Consider the following 27,407-nt stretch of genomic DNA (forward strand, 5'->3'; position numbering starts at 1 on the left):
TTTGATTTACTTTTATATAAATTTTGAAATACTAATTCAATGTAATTTTTCTTATAGGGTCGCTTCACAGCTGAAGTGGAGGAATTCATACGCAGTCAGCCACCTAATGAGTCGGGCGACCCAATCCAACCTTCGGACGAGGATGCTGAAAGAATCTGGATGCAGGCTGCTGGCGGTCCAAAATGGGGGAAGGTATACGGGCTTCCTACTAATAAATTCCATCGCTATAAGTGTGGAATGCAAGGAATAGGGGCTTCCTCGCAAGCCGAGCAACTTGATGGGGAGAGCCTCTCCTCTATGCGGGAGACTGTGACAAAGCTCACATCCGAGTTAGAAGCCGCCAAGGAAAGAGAAAAGATTAGAGATGCTCAGTACATTGGCATGCAAGAGCAGATCAAATCTCTCCTAGCTTCTGGCAGTTTTCCGATTCCCCGGTCTCGTGAGTCATCGCCAGAGGCTCGCCTTCCCCGTGCTCGTTCCTCCCGTCCTCTCCTTGATCGTTCTTCCCATCCTAGACAAGTACACCCTTTTGGATACCGTCTTGTTGATGAAAGTTCATCAGACGGTGATGATAATGATGTAGAAAACAATCCTTGACTTTTATACACTTTCAACTAGACAAATACAATCGGTTTTCGAATGGACTTGTAATAACAGTTAACTTAGTTTGGTTAGCTTAATGTGTTAGTTCTATTGAACTTTATAGTTTGTTAGTTTTAATGTTGTTGTTGTTGCTTTTTATTGTTGTTGTTGTTGTTGGCATAAAATGCCTGTTTAGGATTTTTGGTAAGCTGGCAGGTGGTGTAGTTGCCAAAACAGGCATTTTCTGCCAAAAATATACCAAAAAAAGCGACCAACTTTGGTCGTTAGTTGGTCGCTTATCCCTTAAAAAAAATAATTTTCTGGGCAATAGCGACCAACCTTGGTCGCTCTTGAACCCAGATTTCTCAAAAGCAACCAACATTGGTCGCTATTTCATTTAAAAAAAATAATTTCTGGAAATATAGCGACCAAAGTTGGTCGCTTATAATTAAAAAAAAATTGGTCGCTTATTTTAAAAATAATTAAAAAAATTAATAATAAAGCGACCAACGTTGGTCTCTAATTTTCAGATTAAAAATATAATATTTCCTTAATAGACCAAATTTGGTCGCTTTTTTTGATTAATAATAAATAAAACAAAACGTAATTTACATGTGGAGACCAACTTTGGTCGCCAAAATTATATTATTAAAATATTAAAGCGACCAAAGTTGGTCGCCATTTTCTTTACCCGAAATTTTTGGTCCTTTTACCTTAGAGACTAAAGTTGGTAACTTTGGTCCCTAAGGTAAAGGGACCAGCTTAATATCAACCAGGCCTGTTTGGTCGCTTTTTGGCCAATAAGCGATTAACTTTGGTCGCTTTTCTTGGTCGTTTTTTTACGAATTTTTAGTAGTGTCATACCATGTTAATGGTATCTTTGGGCCGTTGTAGCCCAACAACAAAGACGTGAGTCAACGGCAAAGATTAAAAGCTGGCTCTACAAAGAAAGTCCCAGTCAACTAACTAAAACCTTCACACGAGCCTCGAGAAAACATGACCATGTAAATACTACTACATTATTTTAATTACAAAACTTTGATATATATGCATGCATACCTTCAAATTACCAAACTATGGAGAACCGTAACTAATAAAAACGTCAGAAAGAATGAGGAGCAAGATATCATTCGTAAAATGTTTTCTACTATATCCCATTCATTAGTTTCTGCATTTGGAAATTCATTCATAAGTTTTCCTTGTTAGATTATTGAGGAATATGGTTACAAATTCCCCTTTTAATCATATTATGTGACAAGTATATAGACTAACAGGTATCGTCCGTGCTATGGATAATATTGAACCAGCTAAGATTTTCAGGACAACAAGTCGTATGATGTATAAATGCCCCCCCCCCCCCTCCTCCTCCTTTTCCTCCTTTAATTTCCCCATGTTTTGAGGTGGCTGCATTAGGGGGCAGTGAATAAGGTAGATGAAGCCACCAAATATTTGTCTGAACACAAATGCATGGGGTTTCGTATCAAACTTTGACTTACATTAATCTTTTAATAAAATTAGGCTTATTTCCATGCATCATTAACCTAACAGGTGAGACAGAAGAGTTTGCGATTTTTATTCAATATTCATAAATGACACCACATTGATCATACTGTTGACTATTGAAGTTAAACACTTAGCTTGTAGATAAGTTGTTAAGGTATTGTTTGGTACACATATTAGCCATGTGAGGATTATCATGCAGAAATTGTTTTACGTTGGATAATATGAAAGGATTGTTATTATTCGGTGAACAACAAGGTAAAAACTGTTGTTGTGTTGTAAATAATATAATACATGAAATTATGAAATATACTAATTACTTATTTTAAAGGTCATTTTTGTCTTCAGGTACTTTTATATCATCGTATAGCTAATATACATGTATTCTTATTCTACATTTTAACTCAACATATAAAACGAGAAGCTATGTATGACACCATGACAGACTAACAATACATTACAACGAATAAGCAAACAATTTCAAAAGAAGATTACACAAGTTCTTATACGAATACAGGAAGCGCTAATACAGTGATCAAGGAGCTTATTTCCATTGTTGATATCATAATGAGTGATTAGAAAGAACTTTATACATTAAACATTACATACACATACAGCAGAAATGCTTTTGAAAATGATTTGATGGAACAACGTACAAAATTACAAAAGCAAGGCGTAGTTCTATGCATCTCACCAAGTTACAATCAAGGCCTTCTACTCCTTATTGACTTCGAATTCTTTCTGAGCCGTTCTTGCTACAAATTTTGGGACAAATAGTTGTACCTGCGGTACTACTGCTTATACCGTGATAGCTTCTTGTCTTGACTATTTCTATGGACAGTAGTGCTACAAAATATGAAAATGGTTATTTTTTGTCACGACTCAAAATTCCACTGCATGCGTCGTGATGCACTTAGTCTCTATGACTAAGTAAGCTGATTATAATAACAACTCAAGCCATTTTTTTTTATAGAATTTAATACAAGTGTCAAAACCAACAGTGAAAATAGTGATACAACCTCCCAAGACTGGTAATACTGAGCCACGAACTCTAACCGAATACATGTACTGATCTCAAGGATCGAATATACAATACTATTCGAATAAAAGTTGACAGTACAATAAAATGGAAAGACTCCAAGGAACTGCAACAACCAAGCAACTCTACCTTAAGTCCTTGCTATCAAACTCTAACTCTGTCCGAGTCCGATATCTCCAATATCTGGCTTTGCACAAAAATATGCAGAAGTGTAGTATGAGTACACCACATGAATCAGTACCTAGTAAGCATCAAGACTAATCTAGGTGGAGTAGTGACGAGGTATATTCAAGACACTCACTAGTCTAATAACCGTGCAATATAACATAAAAATAATAGGAAGCTAATAGCAGTGATAACAACAAAAATCAACCAGTGATATAAACAGCAAGGCAACAAGAACATCATAAATATTGCTCAAACGAACAAGGAACACAGATACAACCAATTAATCAAGTCCCTCAAATATACGTCTTTCAAATGTAAGTACTTCAAGTATAAATCTTTTAAATATAAGTTTTTCAGATAAAATTCTTTAGAATATAATCCTTTCAAATGAATATATATATTTCGAACATACTCCCTTCAAATAAATATCTTTCGAATATAATTCTTTCCAATAAATATCCTTCACACTATGATTCTTTCAAATTATGTTTTTGAATATAATTCTTACAAATAAAAGTCACCTTGTGACACCTCATTTCATAATCATAAAAATACGGGTTTCAGCCCAATTTTATATTTCTATCATAACCGCACGGACAACTCACATTCAAAAAATAGCAATATATAAAATTCGCACGTTCAATTTATTTTCAATAAAGTAAAGTTACAATTTTTAAATCAACAAAGAAATGAATTTATTTTTGAAATAGTTTGAGTGAAGAAAATGACATTTCAATTAAAATAAAGCATCTGATAACCTACTAATTTGGATGTAAAACTTATTAAATTAAAACATAATAGTAATTTCTTTTATTTAAAAAAACTCATTCATCGAAAACAAGTACAAACCAAAACAACAAATCCTCAGAGTCTCGTACAAAAAACCAACACAATTCAACTGGAATAAAAAATAAGGGCAATCCCGAGGTATCGTCTCGTAGTCCCAAAAGTAAATGCACGACAGGGGAGCTCCCGAGGTACCACCTAGTTGTCTCAAAAGTAAATATGCAAGACGGGGGAGCTCCCGAGGTACCGCCTCGTAGTCCCAAAAGTAAATATGCAAAACATGGGGAGCTCCCGAGGTACCGCCTCGTAGTCCCAAAAGTAAATATCACATCATAATATAGCTTGCACCTCAAGTGCTCAAATATCACAACCCATCACAAATTGCACATCAAATGCTCAAATATTACAACATGTCACAAATTGCACATCAAGTGCTCAAATATTACAATATGTCACAAATTGCCCGCCGGCCACAACCAATTCCAAAGATACTATAAAATTAATTAATTCCACAGCAATTAGCCCAAGACTCCACACAACGTATATAAAACCTCAAAAACAACAAAAAGATGGAAAAGTAACTCAGCATAGGACAACGCCTTCTTTAATTCAAATTTCCGATAAATATATAATGCCTCTTTTTAAACTTATTTACTTAATTATTTGCAGATAGTAAAATCCATAATATAATTATTTCCGGGGAATATTGAATCAACAAACATAGAGAATTCACATAAAAATTCAAGTAGCAATCACACCAATTTATCATATAAAAACAAATTCGACAAATAAGGATTTGAGGCATGGCAAATAGAGGATTAAATAAATGTCCACAATTATTCAGTTTAATACGTAAAAATGCTTAAGACTTTAAACCAATAAGCTTTTCACATATAAGCCCGAGTACGTGCTCGTCACCTCGCGTGCACAACTTTTTACATTTCACAAATGGCACATAATACTCAATGCCTAAGGGGTAATTTTCACACTCAAGGTTAGGCAAGATTCTTACCTTTATGGATTTAGTCTTATATTCCAAAATAGCCTTATCGCTTGAATTAACCTCCGGACAGCTCAAATCTATCCAAATTAATTGTATAACTTCATTAAAATTCATCGAAAAATTCCGGATAATAAAATGTTGACATAAAGTTTCACATTAAAAAGTCAATCAAAAGTCAATGCAGGCCCCGCCTCTCGAAACCCGACATAATTTTCACGAAATCCAAATAGTCATTCCAGTACGAGTTCAACCATACTAATTTTATCAAATTCCAATAACAACTTGACCTCCAAATCTTAAATTTTCGTTCTTGAAAAGCTTTGCAAAAATCTTTATTTCTTCCATTTAAATCCGAAATAAATGAGGAATATAATGATAGAATCATGAACTATAATCACTTTCGGATATAGAACACTTACCCAATCCATATGATGAAAATCGCCTGAAAAATCGCTTCAATTCGAGCTCAATAGTTCCAAATATGTTAAAAATAGCCGAAACCTCGAAATATAGCTACTGCCATGTATTTACACTTCACAATTGCAAAAAATACTTCGCGATCGTGAAACACAACTTTTTTCAGCCCAAAATGTTCCCTTTGTGCTCGCGAAAAATGCTCCGCGATCGTGAAGAATAAGTGCCCAGTTCTTCCAGATAGCCTCTAGTATAATAGTCATAAAATTTTATACAAAACTCCAAATTCCATATGGGTTAACCTTTTGAAAACTAGACACCAAGGCCAACACTTTTCATGCTTTGCTCATCTCCCAGTTCCTTATATATTGCGAGATATAAGCTGCCAAAGTTAGCCTTGTTCACTACAAATTTCTTCTTCATGATTTCCAAATACATAACATTCTGTCCACAACTACAAATGCCAAATAGTTTGCTTTTCTGAAAATTAGACATAAAGTTCTACAACTTTTATTTTTGGATCATCTCCAAATTTCTTATAGATTACAAGATATAAGCTTCCAAAGTCGGGTCAGTGCAGTAGAACGTTTCCTCTACGCAATCGTGAATGGCCTTCCGCAATCGCGAATCACTGGCCAATATTTTCCATACTCACAGCGATCGCGGTTAATTCCACGAGATCGTATACCACACTACTATATCCAAAAATCAACACCTACAAATGGAATAGAAATGGTCTGAAACCACCTCGAAACTCAGCCGAGCCCCTCGGGACCCCGTCCGAACATACCAACAAGTCTCAAAACATATCACGGACTTAGTCGAGGCCTAAAATCACATCAAACAATGCTAAAAACATGAATCACACCCCAATTCAAGCCTAATGAAACTTGAAATTTCAACTTCTACATTCGATGCCGAAACCTATCAAATCAAGTTTGATTGACCTTAAATTTTGCACACAAGTCATAAATGACATAACAGACCTGTTCCAATTTCCAGAATCGTATTCCGACCCCGATATCAAAAAGTCAATTCTCGGTCAAACTTTTGAATTCCCTTTTTTCAACTTTCGCCAAAATGCTTCAATTTATTATACGGACCTCCAAATCTAATTTCGGACGCACGCCTAAGTCCGAAATCACCATGCTAAGATATTGGAATCATCAAAACTCCATTCCGGAGTCGTTTGCTCAAAAGTCAAAATTCGGTCAACTCTTTTCATTTAAGCTTCAAAAATGAGAATTGTTCTTTCAATCTAATTCTGAATCTTCCAAAAATCAATATCGACTGCAGACGCAAGTCATAATACGTATTATGATTTTCTCGGGACCTTAAGTCGCTGAATGAGGCGTTAATTCTTAAAACGACAAGTCGGGTTGTTATATATTCTCTCTCTTAAAATATACGTTCGTCCTCAAACGTGCCAAGAGTTATTCTGAGGACATTAAATTACTGAGTGTATTCTTACACACATACTCGTGGGTGATTCTACGTCACTGCAATTTAACATGGATCCGATAACACTATCTCAGTTGAGATTATTCCTTTTATCCTCATTTATAAACTTTAAACCCAATTTCTTACACTCCAATAAATTTCAAAAAGGCCTAATTTTTATATTATCACATTGTGTTAATCTCAACCGGCTGTAGCAATTTCTTGTTTACACTCGCACACATCATACATATGCCCATAACCACATCTCTGATCATAATAGCTATTCATAATCAATTATAGCACATGCAATTAATCTCATATTAACCAAAACCTCATTTCGAATTTTCACAACACTGACAGCAACACGCAAGGCATGAAGACCTCATAATTATTTACCCGAATTAACGAGTCACATTTAACACCACCTGAGCACTCATCTTGTAGGCTAAAACTAAATATTCATAGCACGAATATGGATAAATATATACAGAAATACATATAAGAATTTATCAAATAAGCCTAACATGCATGACTCCTTATTAATACTATAGTACAAATTTTAATTTCACAGAGGGAGAATTTAAATACATAAAATTTTCACCACAAGGACCTCGTCCTTATATAACTTCCACCATGGCTTGTAGCTAGTTTTAAATATATCACATCATATAAAAATGCGAGAATCTCGTCCTCAACTTTGAATCACAAGTATTTTTCACATAGTGCCACTGAAATTTCCCATTTCTTGTTCTTCTTTTCATAAATTCCAATAAAAAAATTCACAATGCACAATAAACCCCCATACCAGTAGGGATTATAATTCATAAAATTGAAATTAATTATTTCGAAATCACATCAAAACCCACTATAGTAATGAGTAATAGAGAGTCATTTTTGGACTCATAGCCCTTAATAGTGTACAAAACAAAATGATAGTGTCACGACCCGGACTTCCCACCATCGGGTATCGTGATGACGCCTACTATCGGAGCTATACAAGCCAAATATTTAAAACACCTTTTCTGCTTTCTTTCAACCAATATAATATACGAGACAAAATTTAAGCGGAAGACTTTAAATCTAAAGCAACTGAAAACCAAAAGTGCGGGAGTTAATACACATCACTACCCAAGGTCTGGTGTCACTAGCTCACGGACTACTACAGAATACTACAAACAATGTCTGAAAGGAAATACATCATGTTTGCCTGATACAAGATGAACAAACGAAAAACACGGAAAGGGACTTCGACCTGCGAACGCCAGCTAGGCTACCTCGAGAGTCCATGGACTGAAGATAGCCCCTAGAAGTCCTACTGTTGTGGCCCGTAAGCTGCTCCCTGATCTGTGCACAAAAATGCACAGAGTGTAGCATCAGCACAACCGATCCCATGTGCTGGTAAGTGCCTGGCCTAACCCCGGCGAAGTAGTGACGAGGCTAGACAGGACCTACCACAATTAACCTGTACAGATATATATACAAGTGCAAGAAAACAATAACAAGATAATACAAAGTAAAGCTAGGAGGGGACATGCTATCGGGGAGTAACAGATAAAAATGAAATATCGGAAATAAACAGAAGAAACTCCAATTCCCATGATATATATGTATATATATATATACAGTGGACGGCGCGCCACACGATCCCATAATATCATATATAAGTGGACGACGTGCTACACGATCCCAATTTTCATTTACCATGTGGTAGGCATACCACTCGTTCCCATTTCGTAAAATCATACGTGGACGGCGTGCCACACGATCCCATAATATCATATAAAAGTGAACGGCGTGCCACATGATCCCATAATATCATATATAAGTGGACGGCGTGCCACACGATCCCATAATATCATATATAAGTGAACGACGTACCACACGATCCCATAATATCATATATAAGTGGACGGCGTGCCACACGATCTCATAACATCATATATAGGTGGACGGCGTGCCATACGATCCCATAATATCATATATAAGTGAACGGCGTGCTACACGATCCCATAATATCATTCGGAACATCTGATTTTATAAGGAGAGTCCCATTAGGGAAAATCAACAACATGTCACTCTAACCCAGCAAGGGTACAACTAACAGCCCAAAATATCCCGACAAGGGAGAGTATATATATCGGCCTACACATCCCGGCAAGGGAGTAATCACAACACATTCTCTTTTTAAATCCCTTCTTCCTCAACTAACACATTCATATTCGAGCTAACGCTCCAAAAGTACACCAATCACAATTTTACCTCAACCATTCACATTATATGAAACTCATCAAATAACCAAGGAGATTATGTCACGTTATTCGAATTAAAAGCAATTAAGACTCACGGTCATGCTAGACTCCGGTGCATAGATAACCGTCACCATGCCTATACACCGTACTCCACATTAGCAAGTAGCAAATAACATCCTAATCTTATTCCCTCAAGCCAAAGTTAGAACAAACACTTACCTCGAATGCTCCAAACTCAACTCACGCTTCTAGTATAGCTTTACCTCTTGATTCCACCACCAATCCTCTCGAATCTAGTCATAAGTTACTTAATCACATTAATAATTACTAAATGAATCACTCCCCATGCATGAAAATTTTTTTTACAAGGTTTTTCCCAAAATGGTCAAAAATACCCCCAGACCCACATGGTCGAAACTCGAGGTTCGGACCAAAACCCGGTTACCCATTCTCCCACGAATCCAAATATATGATTTGTTTTGAAATCGGACCTCAAATTGAGGACCAACTTCTCAATTTGTAGAAAACCTAGGTTCCACCCAAAACACCCAATTTCCCCCATAAAAATCTTGATTTGAATTTGAAATCATGTTAAAAGATGTCAAGGAATAAAGAAATTAAGTTAGAAATCACTTACCAATCGTTTTGGAGAAGAAAGTTGTTTGGAAAATCGCCTCTTAGGTTTTAGGCTTTTGAAAAGTGGAAAAATGACTGAAAATCCCAAATATATATATTTTTGCTGGGGGCTGGCGCGGACCGAACAGAAATGCACCGCGACCGCGTGACTGCCAGTGCGGACCGGGCGGAAATGTACCGCGGCCGCGCCGAGGGAGGGAAGAAGTGGGCTCTCTGAACCCACCCAGCGCGGACCGCACTGATTTGGTGCGCGGCCGCGCTGGTCGACCTGGCTACCGACCCTCTGAACCCCCACCATGCGGATCGAACAGAAAAGCACCGCGGCCGCATGGCTGCCAGCGCGAACCGCGCGAAAACGGCCACGGCCGCGCTGGGTCTGCAATACCTGAACCTGCATTTTTTTAAGTCTAAGACCTCTCAGGCCCCACTTAAAACTCACCCGAACCCTCGGGGCTCCAAACCAAACATACATATGATCTTAAAAATATCTTACGGTCTCATTTGTGCGATCAAATCGCCAAAATAACATCATATACATAGAATCAAACCTCAACACACATGATTTTCTTTCAACTTTCATAAAACTCAAATTCCCCATTTTAAGTTCAAAACACGTCATATGACGTCCATTTTTAGCCAAACTTTACAGATAGTGCTTAAAACATATTTAAGACTCGTACCGGGCGTCGAAACCAAAATATGAGCCCGATACCACAGTTTTATTTCTGATCAATTTTCTTCTTCATTTTCCTTAATTAATTTCAGAAAACATTTTCACACAAAAATTCATTTCTTGGGCTTGGGACCTCGGAATTTACTTCCGGGCACACTCCCAAGTCCCATATTTTTCTACGGACCCTCCGGGACCGTCGAATCACAGGTCCGGGTTCGTTTACCCAAAATGTTGACTGAAGTCAATATTATGCATATTAATATCAAAATTCATCAAAGTTTTCACAAAATTCACATATTCTAACATAAAAACTTTCCGGCTACGCGCCCGAACTACGCACACAAATCGAGGCAACTAAAACCGAGGTTTTCAAGGCCTCGAAAGTGCGGAACAAGGAAGAACTACGGTAAAGGGTCATCACAGATAGACATGTGCTAATACCATAAAATTGCCCAACAGGGATAAATATATAAATGGGTCACATAATTACGAAGCTCACCCATAAGTGGGGCGTAATAGGAGGACTCGCCTCGATAATCGGAATTGAATCAAAATAAAAATAGTGCTCCTTTATTAAGAATAAAAATCATACCTGGAACGACACCATCTGGTGTAGCGACCTTAGGCATACCATATCAATTATATCAACGGGTCGGGCCTCCCCCCTCTAGGGCACCCTCTACCCGCCTGTCCTCCACCCATAACTGACTGTGCATGTGAGGTAGTAACTGGAATAGAGCCTGTAGCCTAGGTATTCTGATGAAATTTGCCTCTCTCAAGTTTGAGACAATCTCTCATGATGTGCCTAATATTACCATACTAATAACAACCCCTCTGTAGGTTCGGCTGCTCATACTGAGTTTGTGCTGGATAGATGGAATAACCATTATAGGAACCCCATGCCGGTGGTGCATTAAAAGAATTTACTGGAGCACCCCAAGTATTCTAAAATTATTTCCATGACCATACTGCTACTGAAATGTAGAATTATTAAGGACACGGGAATACCGCAAGTCCCAGCATCATCCCATAAAAATATCCGTTCTTAATCATATACAAGTTTCAGATAAACCTTTCAATACCACATATATACATCGCAGGACAAAATTGATATAATACATGACCCCGCAATCTGATCGTTAATAGTGGACTCCCCTTACTTGGCGCGAAACCATAGGACACAGTCCGATGATCCACAATACTTACCTTTTCCTGCTCGTACGACACTAGTCATAAGACATATCAAGCCATTTATTAGGCGCATGTCATCCTTGTGACAGTCAAAATTGCTTCCTCCAGTGCCTTGACTGCTAGTATGAACCCTTCACTAAATGCAAATCCCATACAAACTACATAGTCTCTAATACCACCAACTATCTTTAGATGTCGTGACCCTACCACGATTGTGACGATTAGGCAACCAAATAAACATTCTTAAGCTTGTATTTATCAACCTGATGTAAGAACCTATTGCACCCCCACGTGCACAACTGAATGATCTCTTGATACTTTCGCATCCTCGATATGGACGACATGTTGTAACAATGGTTGAGTAACCATGTCTCCCTTATATCCCCTCAATAGTATCACGAACCATTGGCGCATAGTTGATACCAAGTGCGCAATTTCATATACGAGTGGATGCAAAAGAACATAAGATATATGCTTCAAGCTAAATAAATATCGCACGATAAGGAATGAAAGAAGTGAAAATTTTTCCTACTAGTTCTGCAGCCTCTCGAAGATAAGTACAGATATCTTTGTACCGATCCGCAAGACTCTACTAAGCTCGTTCGTGACTCGTAGAACTTATGAACCTAGAGCTCTGATACCAACTTTTCACGACTCAAAATCCAACCATATGCATCGTGATGGCACTTAGTCTCTAAGACTAAGTAAGCCGGTCATAATAACAATTCATGCCTTTTTTTTATATAGAATTTAATAGAAGTGTCAAAACCAACAACGGAAATAGTGATACAACCTCAAAAGACTGGTAATACTGAGTCAAGAACTCTAATCGAAAACATGTACTGATCTCAAGGATCGAATATACAATACTGTTCGAATAAAAGTTGACAGTATAATAAAATGGAAAGACTCCAAGTGACTGCGACGACCAAGCAGCTCTACCTTAAGTCCTTGCGACCACACTCTAACTCTGTCCGAGTCTGATATCTCCAATACCTGACTCTGCACAAAAATGTGCAGAAGTATAGTATGAGTACACCACAATTGGTACCCAGTAAGTATCAAGACTAAACTCGGTGGAGAAGTGACGAGGTACAGTCAAGACACTCACTAGTCTAATAACATGTGCAATATAGCATAAAAATAATGGGAAGTTAATAGCAGTGATATAAACGACAAGGCAACAAGAACACCATAAATATTTCCAAACGAATAAGGAACACAAATACAACCAATTAGTCAAGTCCCTCAAATATACGTCTTTCAAATGTAAGTACTTCAAGTATAAAACTTTCAAATATAAGTTTTTCAAATAAAAATCTTTAGAATATAATCCTTTCAAATGAATATATATTTCGAATATGCTCCCTTCAAATAAATATTTTTCGAATATAATTCTTTCTAATAAATATCCTTCACTATAATTCTTTCAAATGATATTTTTGAATATAATTCTTTCAAATAAAAGTCACCTGATAACACCTCATTTCATAATTGTAAAAATACGGGTCTCAACCCACTTTCATATTTTTACGACACCTCGTGCCCATATTTCTATCATAATCGCACGGACAACTCACGTGCCAAAAATATCAATATATAAAATCCGCACGATCAATTTATTTTCAATAAAGTAAGGTTACAATTTTTAAATCAAGTAAGAAATCAACAAAGAAATGAATTTATTTTTGAAATAGTTTGAGTGAAGAAAATGACATTTCTATTAAAATAAAACATCCGATAAGCTACTAATTTGGATGTAAAACTTATTAAATTAAAACATAATAGTAATTTCTTTTATTTAAAACAACTCATTCATTGAAAACAAGTACAAACCAAAACTACAAATTCTCAGAGTGTCGTACGAAAAGCCAACACAATACAGCTGTAGTAAACAATAGGGGAGCTACCGAGGTACCGCCTCGTAGTCCCAAAAGTAAATGCACGACAGGAGAGCTCCCGAGGTACCGCCTAGTAGTCCCAAAAGTAAATATGCAAGACAGGAGAGCTCCCGAGGTACCGCCTCGTAGTTCCAAAAGTAAATATGCAAGATAGGGGGAGCTCCGAGGTACCGCCTCGTAGTCTCAAAAGTAAATATGCAAGAAAGGGGGAGCTCCCAAGGTACCACTTCGTAGTCCCAAATGTAAATATCACAGCATAATACAACTTGCACCTCAAGCACTCAAATATCACAACACATTACAAATTGCACATCAAGTGCTCAAATATTACAACATGTCACAAATTGCACATCAAGTGCTCAAATATTACAACATGTCACAAATTGCCCATAGGCCACAACCAATTCCAAAGATACGTCAAAATCAATTAATTCCACAACAATTAGCCCAAGGCTCCACACAACGTATATAAAACCTCAAAAATAACAACAAGGATAGAAAAGTAACTCAGTATAGGACAATGCCTTCTTTAATCCAAATATCTGATAAATATATAATGCCTCTTTTTAAACTTATTTACTTAATTATTTGAAGATTGTAAAATCCATAACATAGTTATTTTCGGGGAATATCGAATCAACAAATACAGAGAATTCACATAAAAATTCAAGTAGCAAACATACCAATTTATCATATAAAAACAAATTCGACAAATAAGGATTTGAGGCATAGCAAATAGAGGATTATATAAATGTCCACAATTATTCAGTTTAATATGCAAAAATGCTTAAAACTTTAAACCAATAAGTTTTTCACATATAAGCCTGAGCACGTGCTCGTCATCTCGTGTACACGGCTTTTCACATTTCACAAATGGCACATAATACTCAATGCCTAATGGGTAATTCCTCTACTCAAGGTTAGGCAAGATACTTACCTTTACGGAGTTAGGCCGATATTCCAAAATAGCCTTCTCGCTTGAATTGACCTCCAGACAGGTCATGAACATTTTCACTACTGTACTTATACATCTCCATACACTTTTTTTATAATTATATATATATATAATTGTACCTTTTTGAATAAAAGTGTATAAGCATCTCTCACGAACTTTTTGTACGATTTTCACTTATAATTCTTGTATAAAACTAGACCAAATCTCCATCAATTGACTTCAAACTTTGTATACAGCCTACTTAGACTATTTCTAATAAGTTCAAACAATACCCACTCCAAATTTCGCGCAAAATTGTATTCGAAATTTAACAAGCATAACATTAAAAGAGATGAAATTTTAGGTTTCTCGCGTCTGTTTTTGCGTTTTTGTAGCTGTGATAGATACGTATAAACTTGAGGAAAAAGGAGAATGGAAACTCACGGATATTTCACCGCATGAATATATAGAGAATAAAATAAACGAAAAAGAAATTCGGATCTAAGCTTATTGATATTTGGCTACACATTTGCAAATTTATAACTGGGCTAAAATACTGCAAGGTTAGCTTATGGAATGCATTATATACACACAAAATATTCCGTTTTTAATATAAACACACACGTATAGTATTGTACTTACTTTTTTTTTTTTTAAGCAAAGTGTCATATGAAACCGTCTAGTTATATCATACATTCATGTGCTTACTGATCCTGAGTAGACTTTGCAGGAGAGGTCATTAATTGGACGGATATTAAATAAGCCTCTATAATACAGTTCTAACTTCTATATAAGGAGAGAGATCTTTAAGAGAAGACGACAGAGGAAGAACAAGGTGGCCAAAACTACAAGTACTTCAATTTGCGAGGAATAAGTATTACATAATATATGTATAACTTACACTATATAATATGTGTATAACCAGTTAATGATGTAGAGATTCCAAAAAAAAAAAAAAGGAAATGCAAGTTGAAAGAGAAAAATAAGTATCACACTGTCATTAGTAGAACAAACGTGTATACTTATCTCTAGACAGAGGCGGACCCACCTTGTGGGTTAAGGGGTCACGGGATCCCGCTAGCCTCGGCAAAAATTCCGTATATATATCTATACATATATATGGGACCCCTTAAATAATTTACTTGTGCCCCCAAATATAAAATGTTGTACGGGAGAAGTGGTGTTCCGCGCTAAAGTTCCCTGCTTAGCTTGATGGACGCGTGATCGAAACCAGCTTCCGCTTTTCTCCTCCTCTCTATTTTAGTTCTTACTTTTTCTTCTATTTTATATTTTAATTCTTTGAATACAAGGTAATTTATAGTTAGCAAATTACTTTATTTTATACTTTTATATTTTTTTGGAATTTAATTATAGTTTAGCTCTAACACATAATAGTCTACTTAATTAATTTTTCTTTTTCAAATTCCTCCCTTAAAATTAAAACCCTCAAATTGATTATTAACATGCCCTTAATATTGATTTCTTTAGTAAGTTTTTGATAATTTAAAGTTTGAACGTCCTTTTGATCACTAACCCCTTCTTTAATTAAAACTAGAAATTTTAAAGTGTGAGACATGCTTAATCAAATACCTTCCTTTTTTATAGCACCCATTTTGACTTTATTTTGTTTATATTTGGATGATAAGTCATCATAATCATTAAGTTTTAAAAGAGTTTCACATCGAATTTTATCGTTAGTAATTAACATACAGTGATGTCACCGTTGTACTTAAATCCTGGGTCCGCCTCTGTCTCTAGACCAATTGTTCCATGCGAATCTATTTGGCTGCACATGTGCCTTAGCCTATGGAGTGTCGTCAAGTTCAAGTGATGAACTCCTTGTCAACATGTGCTTGTGCTCCTTGGGGGTGGGGGTGGGGGACTTTTGCACGAAAGGCCATTAATTGGACGGTTATTAGATGTAATAGAGTTCTCTATAGAAGCAAAGGCTTTTAAGAGAAGACAGAGGAAGAACAAAACTACAAAGACTTTATTTTGCGAGGAAGAAGCTGTACAAAACCATGGCTTCTAAACCAGGCATTCTTACTGAATGGCCATGGACATTTCTTGGAAATTTCAAGGTACTATTTCTTGGATTCCCCAACTATTTTCCACGTTTCTTTTGCAGTCAAAACATCAGGAGGTCAGGTAAGATTGCGTACGATAGACCCTTGTGGTCCGGACCTTCATAGCGGGAGCTTAGTGCACCGAGCTGCCCTTTTTTTATTTTATTTTTTATATTCGAGAGCATGTGGCTTTCTTGATGTATCTTAACAATTTGTTTATCTTCTTTCTTCTACGGTATTGCTCTGACTTTTGCAGTCCAACCTATGTCTTTGTTTCGTTTTTCATGTTCTTTTCCTTCTTTCTTTGGAAAAATGGAGTATTACTAATATGGAGCTAGGGAGATGTACGGTTGGCCAAAAGAGAAACTAAAGAGAGAAAAGGAATTCTTTTGAGCTTAATTTTCCCCCTACAGATTTAATAAATGTGACATGTTCCAGGAAAATATGCCTTTCTTTTAATAAGAGTAAGTACGTAGTTAGTGTTTTAAGAAGTTCTACGGAATAATTGCGGTCTTTTGGAATTCTCTCATAGTATTGGCAACTCATTACCTTTTGTATCTTTTTCTTTTAAAGGTTTATGTAACTAATTAGCTTCATGCAACGCTACTTCTTTGTCATGAATCTTTTTTTCCCCCTTAAAGTATGAAGTTATTATATCTAGGATTCTGCTGACTTTTTACAATGTAAATGTCTGGGATGAAGTACTTGGTTTATGCACCATTTGTGGGTCATAGCATATACACATACTTTACGAGCAAAGATGAAAGCCAGAGGGACGTTGTATACATAATTATACTCCCACTCCTACTATCGAGAGTGATTCAAAACCAGATATGGATATCTCTATCTCGCTACAGGACTGGCTTATCATTCCCATCATCACTCCTCCATTGTTACTGAGCCCATCACTTGTAAGTTGTCCTCTCAAAAACGTTTTTTATCATTTTTCTATATTTGTGATGAGGACTTACAACGTACTTATTGTATTTAATTTGGCAGCTGTAATTCATCCATTTGCTGAGCACTTATCATATTTCACGCTCTTTGCCATACCATTGCTCGCAACTGTATTCACTGGGACTGTCTCTATAGCTGCAGTTGGTGCTTATGTCACCTATATTGATTTCATGAACAACATGGGTCATTGCAACTTTGAGCTCTTTCCTAAGTGGATGTTCTCTGTATTTCCCTTTCTCAAGTACTTGATGTATACGCCCTCGTGAGTTTTCTTCGCCCTATATTTCAATGATTTTAATTCTATGCAATATATTTGGCACAATCAAGTCATTTATAAGTTAATTATAACTATGACATTTTGTAATAAGCAATGTAAAATTCCTATAAATTATTGGGCACGTTAGTGATCACTGAAGTTTTGTATTTGAGAAAATTTTGTTTGTTGTTTCGCCACTAAAATCAATTCTGTTGATGGCATCTACAGTATCACTCATTACATCACACTCAATTCAAGACAAATTATTCTCTTTTCATGCCAATGTATGACTATCTGTATGGTACAACACAAGTACTCAGATACATTGTATGAAAAGTTACTTGAAAGGGAAGCTGAATTGCCTGACGTGGTGCACCTAACACATATAACAACGTAACCCCTGAATCCATCTACCATCTTCGACTAGGGTTTGTGTCATTGGCCTCGAAGCCTCACACCTCTAAGTGGTATTTCTGGTTAATGTGGCCAATCACACTATGGTCTATAATGATTACTTGGATTTATGGGCACACATTTATTGTCGAGAGAAATTTTGTTCAAGAATCTCAAGTTACAAACTTGGGCTATCCCAAAGTATCGCATACAAGTAAAGAAATATTATTCTAGATTGTTTTCATATTTTGGATCCGGCAATTATTTATCCTGATTCTTGATTTTGTTGCAGTACTTTATGAAATGGCAAAGAGAGACTATTAACAATTTGATCGAGGAAGCAATCATGGAAGCAGATCAGAAAGGCATAAAAGTTTTGAGCCTTGGATTCTTAAATCAGGCAAGTCAAAGTATGTCTAAAAAGATTTAGTCATCCTTAACGTGTAAAAAGATTTAAAGAAAATTCACCCCTCACTCGATATCAAGGGCTGTAGGCTGAACCAAAATGAGCAGCTGATGCTTACGCTTTCATGCAAATGTAACTTTCTAGGAAGAGAAGCGGATGGTGAACTTTACATAAGGAGAAATCCTCGGCTGAAAGTGAAGGTGGTTGATGGAAGTAGCCTAGCTTCTGCTGTGGTCGTAAATTCAATTCCTAAAGGAACTTCCCAATTTGTCCTTCGAGGCCATTTATCCAAAGTTGCTTACTCTATTGCCTTAGCCTGCCAAGGAGGAATTCAGGTATATTTGATTATTAATCTACTCAACAATATTCGTTTTCCCTTCTCTCGTTTTGAATGTAACTTTTGTATATAAGTTGTCGCGTTAGACGAAGAAGAGTACAAGAGACTTAACACAAAGCTAACCCCTGAGGCTGCAACTAAGTTGGTCCTGTCGAAATCTTATAATGTTTCAAAGGTATAAACCAATATAAATCCAAAAGTATATTGTCCTGAATCTTGATAATTCGTAACAATCAAAAGAGGTTCTTGATTATGCTGCAGATATGGCTAGTAGGGGATGGATTGAGTGAAGATGAACAATTGAAAGCACCAAAAGGAACATTATTCATTCCTTTTTCACAATTCCCACCAAGGAAAGCTCGCAAGGATTGCTTCTATTTCACCACCCCAGCTATTATTACTCCAAAACATCTTGAAAATGTAGACTCTTGTGAGGTTAGAGACGGTTATGCAATATCTTTAGTGATGTTTTATACTTCAATACCACACAAGATGGGGGAGGTGATTTTTGTGGTGTCTAATTTTTCGCTTAAACTGATTATGGAAGGACCTGGTTCTTCTAAGTGTTCCTTAACCTACTATTACAGAAATAGTAAATGCGGAAAGTAAAGAACACAAGTATTTTACGTTGAAAACACCTAGCTCAAAAGGTGAAAAATCTACGACCTAATTTCCAGTAGGATTTTTTCAAACTCTCCACTAAATCACTAAGCCAACTGTATTTACAAAAACTCTTTTGTAAACCTAGGACTAACTCTAATCCCGTTGTAGCAAACATCCTCTAACTGTTGCGATAACTTCAAATTAACTCTAACTTGAATACTCTAAATACCTATTACAATTGCCTCTAGATAAAGCTGAGAGGTACAATATGAAAACACCTACTACATCTGAACTAGAATAAAAGACAAACACTTGGAACTGGTTCTTCTATCTGGTTCATGTAGCTTCAGGTTTGCACACTTGAATCTCACACACGAACTGCTTGCAAAATGCCTTGCTATTATGCTCTCAATTCCTATTTAACTTCTGCGTTTGTGCATACATGTAAAATGAGAACATCCTACAATATATAGATTTAGTAGATGAAGAAATAACTGGAGTTCTAATGCTACTCTTCCTTGGTGGAAGAGTCAACTTCTAACTCCTTCCCTATCTTGGATAATGTTCTATTTGAGTAAGGAGTCCTTATCCTTATCAATTATGCAACATTTTCGATCAGGAGATATATCAAATATACCAAGTTAAGTTTACCTTCTTCACGTGCATCCCACATGCTTGAATCTGCCCGTCTTTAGGCACCTGAGTAATGGACCTGGTTCATGCCTGAGCTTTCTTTGTCAATCTTCAAAACTAACTTTCACTTGGGCCAACAAATTCCCCCTTTTGATGATGACGAACTCTATGCTTTACATAAGCTTAGGCTCTACTTCAACTTAACTCGACATCAACACAATGTTAGAAAATATTTTCCTTTTTATCACTTATCATGAAGGACCAGGTTCATTAGGTTATAAACATCATTGTTCAAAGCTAAACATTTCTTTTCTTGTTTAAAGCACAACCTATTTTCCCACATTTGGCATCATCGAAAAGTTGCATAAAAATTGTGCAATACCCAGATTTTAAAACTTACTCATGGCCACTGAGGCTATCCCAAATGCAATCATGGATTAATCATCATTGATCAAGCTAAGAATTTCAACTATCAAAGAAATATAAACAGATAGTTAGAGCAAAAACCAGCAGATTTTATTGATTTCATTGATAGGTGATATGATTCTTCCACAAAGCATAAAAGGAAATAAAAATACTGAAAACATGAGCAAATAGAAAAATATCCTGAACTGGGTCACTGAAGGAACTACACCAGGCTAGGAAGTTAAGGCTTGGAAGAGCTAGGTGTTGCGTTATTGGCTTAGAGAAGTTTCAGCATGTCTTGAAGAATTCCATCATTCTTCTCCTTTTCCTTTGCAAGTTTAGTTCTGAGAGCATCTCTCTCAGATTCTACCTCAGCCAATCGTATATTCAGCCTTGTTATCTCATCCTCCTTTGCCTTACTCTCCTGCGCCAAGGATCTGACCTTACTATTAACTGGTGCCTTCTTGGATGAACCAGGTTCATCAGGAGTGACAAGGACCTCATAGTCACAAGCAATCAGAGTTTTGCCCTAAAGTAATCTTTGCTTGTAGCCACTTCTCATTTTTTCAGAGGCACCTTAAAATGTGCTAGCACAGCTGTGAGAATGAAGCCATAGAGAATGGAATGAAACTTAGTTCCATTGACAACCCTGTCAAGAAGCTGGATTACGAAACCAGACCAGTTAATATGTGTCCCACCATCCAAACACTGCATCGGTACCAAGTCCATGAAGTTGGCAATGTGCCTCCTTTCCTTCCTTGGAAGAACACATTTGATGACAAATTCAAATAACACCTTGTGATATGGTGTCATTGCACTCTTGTACACAGCCTTGGGTTGAGTTTTCTCCTTATGATCACTGAATTTTCTAATGATTTCAAGGGCAGTAGGAAGATTTTCTAGGCTTGGCCACTTAAGCTTTTTGTAGTCGTTGTACCCCTCAGCAGATACACCTAGAATTTCACCCAACTCCTTCATATCAAAAGAGATTTGTACCCCTTTCACAAAGCTGGTAACCCTTCCATCCTTCACCACAACATTCGCCATAAACTCAACTATTTCATCCCTAGCCAACCTGCCATCCATCTGAAGGACTATGTCCTTCCAGCCTTGCACTTCTAATTTTTCCAACAGCAGCACCATCCCTTCCTCCTCCAAATCCTTGAGGAGTCTGACCTTCAGAATAGTTCTTTTTCCAAACTTGGCCATCTTGTCCACTTCACAGTCTGGTTCATCATCCTCTTCTCCACTCCATTCCTCTTCTTCAAAAATTTGTACTTGTTTGGGTTTCACAGCAGACGTGGTCCTCTTTGCCATGGAGGATGGTTTAGCAGACTTAGAAGTAGACTTCTTAGTGGAAGTCTTGGCTTTCTTGAGATTTGGAGCCTGAACCTCCACTTCAGCATTGTCATCTTCATCTTGATGGACCAGGTCCATCTCATCCACAACAACAGCCTCAAAAGGCTCTCCCACTTGCTTATTCCCTTTATCCATCAGTTTCTTTTTACTTTCTGTTAATGTTTTTTGCATCTCTTCCTCATTCTGCTTCAACGTGCTTCTTGTGTCTCTTCCTCTTGTGGGAGGAATTTCAATAGGGTCAGAAAGAGCATCCTTCCTTTTCTTGTTAGCTCTTGTTGTGCTAGGGGTCTTTGTTGTAGGAGTTCTCCTTTCCTTAGGGTTATAACTGTCACCTACCTTTTTCAAAAAATCTGCTAGGGTTTCTCCAACGGATGAACTAGGTTCATCTGTATGCTTTCCAAGATTAACCAGCCCTTCAGTGGCTTCTCCTGATTCATTTCCCCTTATTTTCTTGCCACTTTCCTCCACCTTTTCTGACTTTGCTCAACAGATAGCCAATCGACCAGTTTCAGAAGTGGGTGAAGAATCAGCCACTTCTTTCCCTTTTCCCCTCTCATCACTTCGCACACCCTCACTCTCCTTTTCTTTTTCTCTTTTATTTTTACCCCCTCTCCTTCTGGACTCAGGCATTTCCACATCCACCACAGACCCAACTAATATAAATCTATTTTCTAAATTTTTAGCCAAATCAGAGATGACCTTAGTAGAAGGGTTTGGAACCGATGTTACCTTCTTAGAGTCGAAAGACCCAGTTTCTTCCCCCTCAGTCATAGCCTCGAAAGAGTCATCAGAATTTTGGGGTTCTTGGTCTTGACTTGCCTGTAACTGCGCGTTTAATTTCCTTGAAAGCGCACCTGTAGCCACGGTTTTTCGAGCAAGCATTTTTACTCGTCGTCTCCTGGGTTGAAGGATAGTAGAAGATTAGTAACATGGTGGGGGTGTACCAGGGTTATCATCAGGGTTAGTCATTTTTTTTGATTCTGTAAGGAAGGAGATGGGTAGGTTGAATTTTGGAAGAAGAGAGAAGAGAAAAATTTCGGCAGTTTTGGGAATTATGAAAGAATGTGAGGGGTGATGATGAATGATTTAAAGGAAGGGGTAATTAATGAGTAACGACAGGTTTAGCAGTCAATTATAAGTCTAATCAAACTGAAATTTCAGTTTTGAATAGAAGGTTGAGACTTCCCTAGAAACTAGGTGATTTAATTTGGGTGGGAGTCTTTGAATGGAACTGGTTCACTTATTGGATAATTTCAAAAAAGAAATAGCTTAGGTAGGACTCTGCTCATGATTCAAATATTATTATTTCAAAATATGCAGAGTGTAAAAAGCATACCGTGCTATCTTGATAAACCGGGTTCTTCACTGATAATTCTCTTGTGTAAGCCTAAATTTGCAAAAATAGAGGAAATATCACTAGAGATTAATGAGTCATTTTAACACATGGAACAAGAGTATATTATTGAAAGTATGAGACTGAGCAAGATTTAATCTACTTATGTACAATTTACAGACTTTCTAACCAAAAAAAATATTTTCATTTTTTCCTGTTTAACCTTGAACTGGCCTTTTTTAGGTGATCTTAATCATCCCTAATTCCAACCTGTTCCTCTTAAAGTGATCTCTACTTTAGGCTTTTGTGGAGATGTCAGCAATTTGCTTGTTAGCAGCACAAAATTCCATAGTAATCAAGCATTTCTCATAGTTGTCCCTCAAAAAATGATGTCTAACATCTATGTGCTTAGTTTTCTTATGATGGACCGGATTCTTTGTTATACTTATTGCACTAGTGTTATCACAAAAATAGGGATACAACCAACATCAATTCCAAAGTCCAATAATTGCTCTTTGATCCACATCAATTGGGCACAACATAAAGCAGCAACAACATACTCAGTTTCAGCAGTAGATAAGGCCACTGAATTTTGCTTTTTGGTAGACCATGACATAAGACATGAACCAAGAAAGTGTGTCATACCTGAGGTGTTCTTCCTATCCACAAGGAAACCTGCATAATCAGTGTCAACATATCTCACTAAGTTAAAATTACTACCTTTTGGATACCAAATGCAAAGGTCAGTGGTGCCTTTTAAGTATCTCAATATTCTCTTGACAACAGTCAAGTGGGACTCCTTTGGATTTGCCTGAAATCAAGCACAAAGATCTACACAGAAAACAATGTCAAGTCTGCTAGCAGTAAGATACAAAAGTGAATCAATCATTCCCCTATACAACTTCTGATCAACAGATGAACCAGGTTCATTTATATCCAATTTTGTGGCTGTTGCAATAGAAGTATCGATTACCTTTGATTCTTCCATTTTAAACCTTTTAAGTAACTCTTTCACATATTTCTGCTGATGGATCAAAGTTCCATTTGAGTTTTGTTTAATTTGTAAGCCTAAAAAGAAATTAAGCTCACCCATCATACTCATTTCAAATTCACTCCCCATTAGTTTAGCAAATTCCTTAGTTTATCAGTAGTTGCTCCAAAGATTATGTCATCAACATATATCTGTACTACTAGAAGATCTTTACCTTTTTCCTTTAAGAATAGAGTGTTATCGATTTTACCTCTCTTGTAGTCATGCTAAAGCAGAAATTTTGATAATCTTTCATACCATGCTCTAGGAGCTTGCTTGAGCCCACAGAGTGCCTTGTCAAGTTTGTACACATGATCATGACTCTCCTTGCTTTCAAACACTAGAGGTTGCTTGACAAACACTTCTTCTTTCAAGTAGCCATTGAGGAAGGCACTCTTGACGTCCATCTGGTGAAGAGTGAATTCTATGTAAGTAGCAAAGTTTATGAGGAGTCTTATTGCTTCCAACCTTGCAATTAGAGCAAAGGTCTCATCATAGTCTATACCCTCCTCTTGGCTATATCCTTGAACCACCAATCTTGCCTTGTTCCTTGTAACTTTTCCATCTTCATCAAGTTTGTTTCTGAAGACCTATTTGTGCCAATTACTAATCTGTCCTTGGTTCATGGAACCAGATGCCAAACTTGACTCCTTTCAAATTGGTTGAGTTCATCTTGCATTGCATTTACCCAGTCTGTATCCTACAAAGACTCAACAACATTTTTAGGTTAAATAAGAGATAAGAAAGCATCAAAAGCACAAAGATTCTTTAATGAAGATCTGGTTTTAATTTCAAAGGTTGGATCAGTAATTAAGTTCTTAATGGGATGAGAACTTTGGTACTTGTAAGGTTTTATAACCAACTGGCTTCCTCTTGATGTTTCTCCAATGTTTTGTTGCTGAGGAACATGTTCATGGGCAGGTTCCATCGAGGTATGAGATTCAGTTCCTCTTTGTTCAGTTCCCCCTATCAGGTTGCCCTGAGTAGAAGAACCTATTCCATCGCATGTTCTTTCTTCTGGTGCAGCTTCAGCATAAGGTATGATTTCATTTAAATTTCTTACCAGCCCAATTGCTTCATCTTCATGTTCCTGTCTCTCAGAAAGAATGTTAGTTTCATCAAAAACCATATGTACACTTTCTTCTACACACATAGTTCTTTTATTGTATATCTTGTAAGCTTTACTATGTGAAGAATATCTCAAGAATACTCCCTTATCACTTTTGGGATCAAACTTACCTAGGGAGTCTCTACCATTGTTGTGCACAAAGCACTTGCATCCAAATGCCCTAAGATGGGATATATTTGGTTTTCTCCCTTTAAGTAACTCATAGGGAGTCTTCTCTATAAGAGGTCTAGTCATGCACCTATTGATGATATAGCATGCAGTATTTACAGCTTCTAGCCAGAAGCTATGAGCCAGTTTACTAGAAAGAAGCATAGTCCTAGCCATATCTTCAAGTGTCCTATTCTTTCTTTCAACTACTCAATTTTGTTGTAGAGTCCTAGGAGCAGAAAAATTATGATTTATACCATGCGCGTCACAAAATTCAGCAAATTTAGCATTTTCAAATTTAGTTCCATGATCAGACCTAATTGATGCAAGTTGATTACCTAGTTGTTTCTCCGTTTTTCTAACAAAAGAAGTGAACAAGTCAAATGCTTCATCTTTAGATGTCAAAACAATGTCCAGGTAAACCTAGAGTAACCATCAACAATCACCATCACATATCTTTTACCACTTCTACTTAATGTTCTCATTGGACCACAAAGATCCATATAGACCAGTTACATCGATCTTGTGGTGCTTATCACTTTCTTGCATTTAAAGGAGGATCTTACCTGCTTCTCCTTGCACAAGCCTCACAAACTTTATCTTCCTTGAACTTGATGTTAGACAGTCATATCACCAGGTATTTGGAGACTAATTTGTTGAGTTGACTTAGACTTGCATGTACAAGTCACTTGTGCCACAAGAGGGGATCATTGTCCAACATACTTAAGCAAGTGAGTTCATTTTCTGAGACTGTAGACAGATCTACAATGTAAATATTGTTTACTCTTTTTCCCTGCAAAACAATCTTGTCAGTGGTAAGATTTATCATAAAACATCTGGTAGAGATGAATGCTACCAAGTTATCTCTATCACACAGTTGTGATACAATGATTAGACTGTATTTCAAGCCATCTATCAAGTAGACATTTTCAATAGAGTGAGAGCCTGTCTTACCTACCTTTCTAACCCCAATGATCTCACCTTTCTTTCCATTTCCAAAGGAGACATTACCTCCTTTGAGGTCCTCAAGTAAAAGGAACTGGTTCATGCTTCTTGTCATGTGCTTTGAGCAGCCACTATCCATGTACCATATTTGGTTGTTCCCCTTCACTTGGACCTGCAAAAGGAAATCAGGGGTAAGTCTTAGGAACCCAAACTAGTTTGGGTCCCTTTCTATAGGCAAAAGGGTGAATCAAATTCTTTTTGGCCCATCTTGGCAGTCTACTTTCCCTTGAACAAATATTTTATTCTTTTGACTAGTCTTTTCTTTTGCATTACATTCACTTTTGTAGTGACCAGTCTTACCACAATGTGTGTAGATTTTGTTCTCAAGAAGTATAAGGTACTTGCTTTTGGGATCCCACTTAGGTGCAGGGATCCCGTAGCCAAGTCCTCTCTTATTGCTACTGTGGTGTTCTTGTAGCCATGAAAGTGCATCAGAGGACCTGTTCCATTTACAGGTTCTGTCTAACTCGTTTTTGAACTTGCTTAGAACCTATTTTAGAACTCTTATATGCTCATCTCTTTTGTACAACTCATCTTTTATTTTTCCTAGGTTTTCTTCTAAAGTGAGTTATGTATGATCAACTTTCCTTTTACCTGTTCCTAATTTCAGTTTTAGATTTTCATATCTAAGCTCTAGGAAAAGGGTGTCAAGTTCAAGAACCTGATTCTTTAACTCAGTATTTTTACTTTCACTTTCACTAGCCCTAAGTTTTAGATTTTTGCACTTAGATTTCAAGATTACACATTCCTTAGATAGATGTTCCTTTTCATTGTTTATGACCTCGAATTCATCAATGAAATCTAGAATTAACTCAGATAGCCTTTGTTTAGA

At 36.9% G+C, this 27,407-nt stretch overlaps 1 pseudogene; it reads left to right on the forward strand.

Annotated features, from left to right (window-relative positions):
- LOC104211529 (very-long-chain aldehyde decarbonylase CER1-like) overlaps positions 1–27,407 on the forward strand; it is a 143,138-nt pseudogene that overhangs the window by 93,290 nt on the left and 22,441 nt on the right.

This window comes from Nicotiana sylvestris, chromosome 1 (assembly GCF_000393655.2).
Source record: "Nicotiana sylvestris chromosome 1, ASM39365v2, whole genome shotgun sequence".
NCBI classification, from domain to species: Eukaryota; Viridiplantae; Streptophyta; class Magnoliopsida; order Solanales; family Solanaceae; genus Nicotiana; species Nicotiana sylvestris.